We start from the raw sequence: 11,383 nt of genomic DNA, 5'->3' as shown, positions 1-11,383 counted from the left end.
TGCCCTGGAGAAGCCTTGTCTCCAGCCATCACTCTGACAACCATGTCCCCCTGTAAGTCCCTAATGCCTCTCGAGCAGCCAACCTGGTGCTGGTTGTCAGAGCAAGCAGGTCGGTCATTGTGAAAGTTTGCTCGCTGATATGGCCCCTTTAAGAGCTATTTGCAGCTGCTGGCTGCTGCTGTTGTAGCCTCTGTCACACTCAGCTGCTCGGGACTGGGCAGCCTTGCATCTTCGCCCCCCCTGACCTCCAACCATTGCAGAGCGATTTCTTATTTCTCTCTCTAGTTGTAGCGCTTATGTTCATCTAGATCCCAGGTGACTCTGCTTGCTGTTTGACCTGTGTTTCCATCACAACTTTGATGTAGTCGCAAGAGGGGATGAACAAAGCTTCTATCATCTATGCCTTTTTGCCTGGTCCCCCCTAAGTTTTTAAAAGTTTTTTTTTAACACCCCCTGAACACTTTAGTCAGTTGTCTGTCAATTTCATTTCAGTAGACTCAAGCTAAAGTACAATTCCAGAGACCTTTTATGTTAGGTGGCATCCTAGAGTCCTTACTACAACTTATAGCGAGAATGATCTTTTTGATTAATTTGATTAAAAGCTGGCATTTGAGGTTCTATTCTTTACCATTGTTTTCTATTTAATAGTCTTAACTTCAGAGCATGGTGGAAAACTATGTGGTAGGATAAAGGTAGAAGACAGGGGCTTCCCTTCTCTAATTTCTGGATGGCCCTATTATGTATTCCACCAATCATGGCGTTATTGGCTTTACAATGAGAACCATGAATACATATCTGTGTAGCAGTAGGATGCATCAGGAAGTACTTTGGCGGAATCTTAAAAATTGGAGTTTTTTACCTAATGTGTCTGGCTTTTCCCTGGTATCTCACATTATACACGCCAGGTGATTTAGTTAAAACTCTTGGTTGGAAGTAATAATACTTTCTTGGAGCTAAAACTCCAATAGTGACCTAAAGTCATGATGGCTATTTTCTCATATTCTTAAGGGGTAGGTTAAGACTTTCTCCACCTAGTTTTGATTCCATCCAGGCCAAAGATTAGTTAGTTAATCCAGTAGTGGGTTCCTGATACAAAAAAAGGCCAATCATAAACCCTCTAATGGACTATGGAATTTAGTTTTAGAGATCCTAACTTCGGTCTGGTTTGTCTTTTAAATAGAGGGGATATGACCTAAGGATTTGTGGCCAATCAAGTCCTACCATGTAACCAGGAAAGCACATGATGCCTGTCTGTAATAAGAGAAAATAATGAAGTAAATTCCCTGATAATGTACAGAAACAAGAGATAGAGATAATACAATGGAGAAATAACCAGTAATGCAATCATGCTATGGGATTTTAATATACCACTTACATCAATGGATAGATCTACCAGACAGAAAATCATTAAGGAAACATCAGCCTTAAAACACATATTATATCAATAGACTTAACAGATATCTATCTATCTATCTATCTATCTATCTATCTATCTATAGATATAGATAAATATCTATATCTCTCTCTCTATATAGATATAGATAGATAGATATATATGTTTATATATATATATAAACAGTCTGTTCAAAAGGAACAGAATACACATTCTTCTCAATTCACATGGAACATTTCCCTGGACAGATCATATGTTAGGCCACAAAATAGGTCTTAAGAAATTAAAGAAGATTGAAATCATATCAAAAATCTTTTCTGACCATAATATTATGAAACTAGAAATTAATTTCACGAAGAAAGCTGGAAAATTAACAAAGTTACAAGCCAATATCCCCAATGAACATAGATGCAAAAATTCTCAGCAAAATATTAGCAAACCGAATTCAACAATACATTTGAAGAATTATATACCATGATCAAGTAGGATTTATTCCTGGGATCCAAGGATGGTTTGACATCCACAAATCAGTCAATGTGATACACCGTATGAACAAAATGAAGGATAAAAATTATATAATCACCTTGATAGATATAAAAAAAATTGACAAAATTTAACACTTATGACAAAAATTCTCACAAAGTGTGTATAGAGGGAATGTACCTCAACATAATTAAGGTTCTATATGATAAGCTTGCAACTAACATCATCCTCAGTAGTGAAAAGCTGAAAGCCTTTTCTTTAAGATCAGAAACAAGACAAGGATGCCCACTCTTGACATTTTTATTCAACATAGTATTGGACTCCTAGCCAAAGCAATTAGGCAAGAAAAACGAATAAAAGGCATCCAAATTGGAAAAGAGGATATAAAATTGTTGCTCTTTGCTGATAACATAATATATATAGAAAACCCTAAAGAATTCATCAAAAAACTGTTAGAACTAATAGGAGTAATAAGTGTCTATTGATGGAAGAGCGGATAAAGAAATTGTGATTGGCCACAGAAAGAATGAAATCTTGTCATTTGTGACAATGTAGATGGATCTCAAAGGCATTATGCTAAGTGAAATAAGTCACATACAGAAAGGCAAATACTGTTTGACCTCATTTATATGTAGAATCTTAAAAAACAAACAAACTGAAAATAGCAACAACAGAAAAAAAAAAAGCTCATAGATACAGAGAACAGAGAACAGTGGGGGCGGGGGGTGGGAGAAATGGGTAAAGGCAGGCAAAAGATAAAAATAAAAACTAAACAACAATTAAAAAAAGCCAAGCAACCAAAATATATATCACCTCCCCTCCAAAAAAACCCTAAACAAATAGGAGAATGAGATAGTCCTGCCAACATTCTAATTTGATTCCAATCTATTCCTGAGCCTTGACTATTTCTCTATTTCTTGTATTTTTATCCATAGAAAGGGAATAAAATATTGACACTACAGTTTGTCAAGGCACATGACTGATTTTAACAGATTTATAGAGATATAAATGACATACAGTGAACAGCATGTATTTAAAATATACATAGACAAATACTGACATATACTTGTGAAACCATTACCACAAAAGTGATAATGAACATGCCCATCACTCCTAAATATTTCCTTGTACTCCTTTGCTATTCCTACATTTCCTCACTCCCTATTGTCATCCTCAGGCAATCACTGATCTATTTTCTATCACTATAGATTCATTTTCATTTTCCGGGATTTTATATAAATGGAATTATGTAATTCTGAGTAGCTGATTATTTTCAAAGTTACTAGAAATCCAAAACTAGAATTTCTGTGTTTTGAATTTGAAATACCAAGTCGCCAGTGTTGAGAGCTCAATTTCCTGATTGGTTTAATAGTAAGCAATGGGAGAAATATTAGGAAACATAAAGAACTACAATCCCCACACTCCATCATCATTTCCTTAAAAAAAAATAAAAGAAAAACAACTGTTGAGTTAACTGGTTGCTAAAAACAAGCTTCTGTTTATTTTTCCAATTTGGAATTATAAGTAGAAAAGGCAACTGGAAGAGGTGTAAGAAGGTGGCCCCAGGCTGTAAACAGTCAAGAACAGCAAAGAATGAAGAGAAGACCTGCAAGGGGAAAAACAGGCTTTACTTGGTTTTTGTTGGAGACTAGGCTGACAGAACTGGGATGAGTGGGTGAAGATTCTGACTTAGAATAGCAGTCCCACCAATTGAAGCATAGAGCACAGTGGTTAAGAGCTTGGGCACTAGAATCATTCTGTTTGGGATCCTAGGTACTGTTCTGCCCCTTACTAATTTTGTAAACTTGGACAACTTGTTTGACCTTTACCCTTCAGTAGCGTCACTTGAAAAATGGAGATAATGTGGGTCTACTGGCATAGTTGTGAGTTAACAGTTCAGCTCTTGGTTCATAGTAAAAGCTCAGTAAAATGTCAAACTGCTGTACTTGTTATTCTTCCTCTTTGTTAAAACTGTGCTCGGGCAGGGAAGGGAGCGATGAAGCGCTCATTGCACAAGAATGATGAACAGCTATGTGAGAACTTGGGTCAGGCATATTTTGAGGTGTGTACCCTACCGAGGTGAAGCATACCATATTCCTGGGCCATCTGTGAACATGAGGGACCCTAACAACTGCTGGCAGGAGGCACAGGCGGGCCTCCTCTTGGAGTGGTAAGAGGGACTGCTATTCCTGGATACTTGACAGTTTCACCTCTCGTCTCCTGGGTACGAGAAGCCATGTGTGCTCCAATCCGAGTGGCCCGGTTTCGGAGGCTGAGGGTCACTAGGCGGTCACTCCCTCTCTGGGCTCATCCTCCGCACGCATAGCTATGGCGGAGGGTTTCTGCTCGGACCCTCCGCACTGTCCTAGCCCCAGCTCCCTCGCCTCCCGCGCAGGCGCCGCCAAGGCTACCCCTGTCGCCATGTTTCGCCCGCCCCCGCATCCTCCCCTTCTTCCTTCCCCTCCCCTCCCCTCCTTAACCAGGCTCCCGCCCCGCTGCCTCTCCCCCCACCCCCCGTGAGGTCAGGCGGAGACGGTGCCGCTGCGGCCGCAGCAGCTCCCCTCCTATTCCGGGGAAGCCTAGAACTGGGACTTTTGAAAATCGCTGGAGCGGCGTTCGGGTTAGGGTCCACGCCCTCCGCCTGCGCGAGGACAGGGCGAAGTGACTGGGGCAAGAAGGGTGTGCGGAGGTGCGGGGTCCAGTGCTTCGTAGCAAGAGGGAGCCCCGGCTGCGCCGCGCGACTCGCTCTTTGGCCCTTGCAGCGTAGCAGCTGGCAGATAGGCGGCGGGACGCTGGGACGCGGCTAACAAGGTGAGGCAGAGTCCTGAAGTCACTAGAACTACATCGGCCGCCTCCCTGCGTACGGGACCTGGCGAGGCGAACCGGTGAGCGGTAAGGAGTTGGGATCTGCACCAGGGGCAGGCGGACAGGGACTCAGCTTCGCTCTTTACACGCCTCCCCCTTTTCTCTCGCGTGCTGCTGCGCTCCCCCCATCTCTGCACCTTCTCACTCCTACCTCCCGGACTAGCTTTGCCAGACGCCTGGGTTGTTTTAGAACCCCGGAAACCAGTTTTCCTTTGCTTCTTTGTTATCCCTCCAATATTTTCTCGCCCAGGCTTCACCGTCGCTGCTCTGACAATCTAGGGTCCCTCCCTCTCTGTCTGCCTCGGCCCAACAGTCTCTTGCCCTCTAACAGTTTCTGCTTTGTGCCTCTCAACTCGTCCCTTCTTCAGAATCTTCTAACTTGGAAAGCTTCACTTCTGGCTCCCGAGTCAGGAGCATTCTCCTCTTCTTCCTAGCGTTTACCTCCGCTCTGAACGTCTTCATCTCTGAATGAATGTCTTGGCTTCTGGGTTTAATCACAGTTGACTGATGAATTTATTGGAAGCTTGCAGTCTAACAAACCTACGGTTTACTGGAAGTGATGAGAATGATCCTCTAGTAAATATCAGCCAAGGAACTTTAAAGTTTCTTTCTAGGTTTCAATAACTTGAGTCCAAGAACCACCGCCACTTCAAATGTATGTATGTTTGTATGTAATCCTAGCACATGTTCCTAAATCTGATTTTTCCCCTGCTGCTGAGCAGGAGGGCGGGGGGTAGGGGGGAGGCGGAGAGACAGAGAGACAGAGACGGAGACAGAGACAGAGACAGAGACAGACGCTTTTTGATGCCTGGCTCCATCTCTCTGTCTACAAATTGGGACGTTCATGGTTTTAAGGTAGTCAGGGGACTCTAGTAATTTGGAATAAAATCACTCAAGTTAGCATAGGCTGGTTACTAAGCACATTGTATGGGAACTGAGATATTCTAGGGTTTGATGTCTCTGTTGGGTGGGCACCTGCCTTTTAAGAAGCCACAGTTTCTTACATTAGGGCTCATATTTGTATACACCCTCAACAAGCAGCATTTCAAAACCACGGATTAAAAAAAACAAAAACCAAAAAACAGACTACGCTTTTTTTGTGCATTGGAGATTAATTTGCTTAAGTTGATTTCACACAGCACTGGTTTTTCTCTCAGCAATATCACCTTCTCCCTATGCAATTGCCCTATTGGCTCCCATTCTGAGGTTCATTTACTCACTTCCATGCTCTAATTAGTGTGTGAAGAAAATCGAATGGAGAATTAGAAAATGGAAGTAGAGATCGTGAACTAGCACATGCTGACTTTTGCGGCTGTGTTTTCGGAAATGGTTATATCTAGTGCTCAAATTTGAAAACAGAAAAATGAAATAATTAAACACTAATGACATCATTTTACATTTAAAAATATTAGCTCCCTTAACTGCAAGTTCTTCTTAGTATCTTTGTATTTAACAGTGATAAAATTGTTTGCTTGATGTGACCAGGTGTTGCCATTGACATAGTATGCACTAATTGGTAGTAATCTCCGAAGAAATCTAGTTGTGAATGAAGATAACACCAAATTTCACTGTCCTAGTAACACTTATTTTAGCAGTGAGACAATGAATGTAGTTTCCGCCGTAACATCAAATGATGTATTTTGAAAATAGGTAAACCAGAGCCTCAATTTCCCAAGTTTTTTAATCTGTATTTTTATAAGCACACTTCAAAAGTATGGTGTGACTATATAGAGTTTTATATTGATGTTCTGAAGAAAGTGGTATTTACAAGAACAGTAAAAACTATTGATTATCAATTTAGTTAAATGATTTGCAGGTGATTTGTAGTGCTTCTCATTCACTTGGTAAATTTCTGATTTCACTTTACTTCTATTAAAAAATGGAATATAGCAGGGAATGGGGATTTATACTAATAAGGCCACCTTTCTAAATCTGTAATTTTCTTGGCAACTCATTGTGGAAAGATGTACAAACTTGCAAACTGTTTCGAGGAAAAGAGTTTATATCATTATGTTATTTTTTCCTTTTTAAATTATTATTGATACTAAGTCTAAACTAAGATTGCCACTAATGTGAACTATTTGTTTATCAGGAAAAAAAGATGGACGTGAGTTCATTATAAGCATTTTGCTCTGAATCTCAGTATGTATTTGATATTGGATGTTTGATAATGCACTTGGCACACTTAGAGTTTATCAGACTAGATATTTCTGATGTTACTAAACATAACTGCAGTTGGCTATTGAATTCTCTACTTTTATTTTTTTGTATTTTAAATTACCTTTCTTCATGTAATTTGACTGATAGTAGTGAAATGAGAATAACCAATTTTCAAATTGTTTGATTTTATTGATGTTGAATAAACTCCTATAACCTCCTCAAAGTATTTTTTTCTTAAATCGATTGGTTGAAACCAATCTATTTTTATCGCTGTGAGATAACACAATAATTTGTCAGGCATCATCGGATTTCAGAAAACGTATAAAGAGCATAAAAAAAGGAACAGCCCTAGAGAAAAATTGGGGAAAAAGGCCTTTTCAAGTTACTGACATTCATAGCAGTCAGCCTTTAAAAATATTGTTCATTCATTTAGTAATTTATTTTACACGATCTTTTGAGTACCTTCTATTTGCCAAGCCCCTGTGTTAGGCCTAATGATAAATCTTAAAAGGCATGGTCTTTACTCTGTGGAGTCTCACAGAGGTTATATTCCACCAAATGCTTTAGAGAATAAACAAGTAAACAAAAGAATATCCTTATAGATTACAGTGAGAATAATGAAGAGAATGAGCAAGATGTGGTATGGAGAAATGAGAAAGGCCTGTTTAGCTACAGTGGTCAGGAAAGGCCTCTCAGCGAAGGTGACCTGTGAACGGACCTGAAAGAGAAGAGAGAATGATCCTTCCTTGTGAAAGAGCAGAGAGAGGAATAAGAGCCAAGGCTTTGAGGCAGAAAGACAAACTTGGGATATTTGAGGAACAGAAAGCCAACCAGTATAGCTGGAGCCTAGTGAGCTGGAGTGGGGTGGGGAAGAGTGGTTAAAGGTGTTCGAGAGCCTAGAGTATGTCAAATAATAGATAATACAGGGCTTAGAGATTCTGAGAAATAGTTTGAGTTTGATTATCAGAACAATGGGAAGTCATTGAAGAGTTTATATTAACTACTTTTCTGTGGAAGGCCACTGGCTGGAAAAAAATTAGTGGAAATAAATAAAAGTTTGTTTTATAAAGTATAAATAGAATATCTACCTACTCAGTTGTTTACATTAAACCTGTTTACATTAAACCTGAGAATAAAAAAATGTTGTTTGATATGTATGCTAAATATATATGTAATTCTCTATTCTGTTTAGATAAGGGGATAGGGAAATAGGAGCTCTGAGGTATGTTAAAAAGCAGTTTCCACTGTCACACTCTCACCTGTGTCCTGAGGTAAGTTGTCACTAACTTTATTAGAAATCAGATCATTGTTTAAGACTTTGTTTTTAAAGAATGCTTTCTCACAGAAATATGTTTACTTTAGGAGGTTGGAAGTTTCATTTGCATGTGAGGGAATAAGTTAGGTTTTAGAAATGGCCTTTGGGATTTTAAGAGGAGTTGGCCATTTTCCTTTAGCTGTTGCCTACTCCAACATTTTCAAATTGCCAAACCTGTATTATTTGAGAGATTAGTATCACTCTATTCCTGATGCTTAAATGAATTTAAACTTGACATTTATTTTGTTGCCCTGAGCTCTTTCTTGAAAGCAATCCAGCTTTGAGGTCTGATTGGCCCAGAATAGGAATGCAGACAGTCATTTACATTATGTAGGGGTAAATCCTAATATTGTGGGATATTAACCTGCAAAGTAACCTTCAGCGGCTCCTGCAAGGTCTAGTTCTAACTCCTTAATTTAGGACTCAAGAATTCTACATGATTTGACTTAGGCCTGCTGACCCACGTCTTTATTATTCTCTTACACAAATCCTCTGTTGGTTTAAATGGATTTTTCCCAGTTGGGAACTTTTGTCTTAGTATTATTCTTGGCATAGATTAGGTACATAGTAACTACTTGTTGAATGACTGCCATATCATCATCCATTTGCAAAGCCTTCGCTTTCCTTTCTGTCATTGCAAATCCCAATACTAGTCAAGGAACAGTTGAAATTCTATATCCTATTATACCATCCCCCACTCATCTGATCTCTGAATGAGAACAGCAGTCACACACTTACATGCGTATCATAATTACAGTAAGTCCTCAATGTCATCTATAGGTTCTGCAACTTTAAGCAAAATGACATAACTAAACCAATTTTATCATTGGCTAATTGATATAAACAAGAGTTAAGTTCCTTCAGTATTTTACCAATGTTAAAATGAAACAACGATGCAAAATGACATTATTTGAAGACCTTTTTTTTTGTTGTTTGCAATTTTTAAATTTCAAAAACTGAAAACCTATAAAATTTTTATTTGGTAAGTTAGGAGCCCAAACTCAGGTGGTGATACCATCTGACTTAAACTGATGTGCGGGTATTTATAGTCTTTATTCTGCTTCATGTTAATCTTTATTTGGTTTTGCCATAGAATTAGTAATATGTTTATGGGGCAGTGCCTCAGGCCCTACTGGGGTATTACATAATATATAGTACATGCAGGTTATTTCTGTCCAAAAGTATGGATATTTCTGAATTTGGAAATACATCTGGCACCAGGACCTGGCACATAGTAAAGTTGATGCTGTTGGTGCTGATTAGGGAGGTAAATAGACTGTTTTATCCTTCCTAATACCTAGTTAATATTGGTTACCATGTAAATATGTGCTGATTTATTCATGCAACAGCTCTGAATAGAGGGCTGGCTGTATGAGTATCATTTTATCATAGGAAAAAGCTAGGTCGCATGATTGAAATGAGCCAAGACCCAGGTCTTTCAATACTCTTTCATCTAGTACCAATAAAAGTTTTTTTTTTTCTTTTTTCACTTATACCGAATGTTTTTTTGGGTAGGGAGGATTCAGTTAATAATTTATTTAATATGATTAGACACTTATTCTTTGCAGTTATTAAACAATTATTAAGCTCTTCATGTGTATAGAAATAAAACAAATGAGGCATGGTTTCTGGCCTTCAGTAGTTCCAGCATCATGCATGGTTACACTCATGGGGAAATCATTAATGTCAAAAACGTACAAAGACAAATACAGAAACAATTGAAAACTTGTTTTAGTGTCCACTACATGGAACTGGTTTTTATTCACCCTAACCACTCCTCACTCTACAATATTATCTCTATATGACATTCCAGCAGCTTTTTCTGTCTAGCTATATTAAGCAAAATATGGTTTTTATTTGTTCTCCTTTGTCAATATTTATAAATCATAATTGGAATATTTTCTTTGTCCTTTTTCTTTTATGGATTTGGGCATAATTATATGTCTCAAAAGATTTTTCTGGAATGTTCTTACAGTTGAAAACTAGTCCTTGAAACAATTCTGCCAGTTCATTCAACAAATATTTATTAAGAACCTATTATATTCTAGGAATTGCACTAGTTTAGACAAATAGAACCTCTGTCTAGTGCTCTTTTCCTCAAACTGGAGCACACTGGGTATACTGGGTGATCAGAGTGGTGACATGATAGTGTACCCCAGGAGCTACAACATAAAGCAGATGTGTTTTCTTGAAGCATCTGTCTTACACAAAGATTTAGAACATTCACTGGTAGCTAATTTAAAATGTTTAGTAATATTTATACAAATTCAAATACAAGCATACTTGGAGATATTGCAGGTTCAGTTCTAAACCACTGCAATGAAGTGAATATTACAATAAAGCAAGTCACATGAATTTTTTGGTTTTCTAGTGCATATAAAAGTTATATTTACACTATATTGTAGTCTATTAAATGTACAATAGAATTACATCTTATGTGCTTACCTTAATTTAAAAATACTTTATTGCTACAAAACATTAACCATCATCGAAGCCTGTTGGAAAAATAACACCGATAGACTTGATGCAGGGTTGCCACAAACCTTCAGTTTGTTAAAAAAATGTAACATATGCAAAATGCAGTAAAGCAAGTACAATAAAATGAGGTATGCTTTTACGCTGTGCTTTATTATTTTATTTTATTTTTTATTTTTTAGGCAAGGCAACCCTTGATTGACCTCACAGATTGCAAGGACCTTGTCAGCTTACAATTCCTTAATTTTTTTTTTTTATTTTTTACACTTAGAGCACCTGGTCTTTCTAGGTGGTCTCCCCTCCAAGTACTAACCAGGTCCAACCCTGCTTAGCTTTCGAGATCAGACGGGATCGGGCTTGTTCAGAGTAGCATGGCCGTAGAATGCTGTGCTTTTGAGTGCAATATTTATATGAAAATTTGAGGTAAAACCCAATACTTCAGAGAAAGTCTCTGCTTGCAAGGGCAGCTGTGGTAACCCTAGCATGACACTTTAAAAAGCACTGAGGCCACACTTTGCTGTCTTGAGTTTGTTTTTTTAGTCAAATACTCATACATTCTCATAGCCATAAATTCCCATGATGACCCTCCTATGTTGCCTAATTTCTTTCAGTTCAAGGAACATCCTGGTTGCTTAATAATGGTCTAAATCTTAAAATTTGTTGAGTCCTAACAGAATTCTTAATATTTGTGG

At 38.3% G+C, this 11,383-nt stretch overlaps 1 protein-coding gene and 1 pseudogene across 2 annotated transcripts in view; one reads left to right on the top strand and one right to left on the bottom strand.

Moving 5' to 3' along the window:
* Positions 1-4,331: 4,331 nt before the first annotated feature.
* Positions 4,332-11,383, top strand: part of KLHL13 (kelch like family member 13) — a 234,813-nt gene continuing 227,761 nt past the window's right edge. Inside the window, exon 1 of one of the 2 annotated variants that reach the window (XM_023523324.1) lies at positions 4,332-4,687. The gene's annotated coding sequence lies outside the window, so the exon portion shown is untranslated. The remainder of the gene's footprint in view (positions 4,688-11,383) is intronic. The other variant, XM_011380182.2, reaches the window with a different exon arrangement.
* On the bottom strand, positions 10,956-11,074 carry LOC111731665 (annotated as a pseudogene).

Source organism: Pteropus vampyrus, unplaced genomic scaffold (assembly GCF_000151845.1).
Source record: "Pteropus vampyrus isolate Shadow unplaced genomic scaffold, Pvam_2.0 Scaffold390, whole genome shotgun sequence".
NCBI classification, from domain to species: domain Eukaryota; kingdom Metazoa; phylum Chordata; class Mammalia; order Chiroptera; family Pteropodidae; genus Pteropus; species Pteropus vampyrus.
This window is presented reverse-complemented; position numbering and strand designations above follow the sequence as displayed.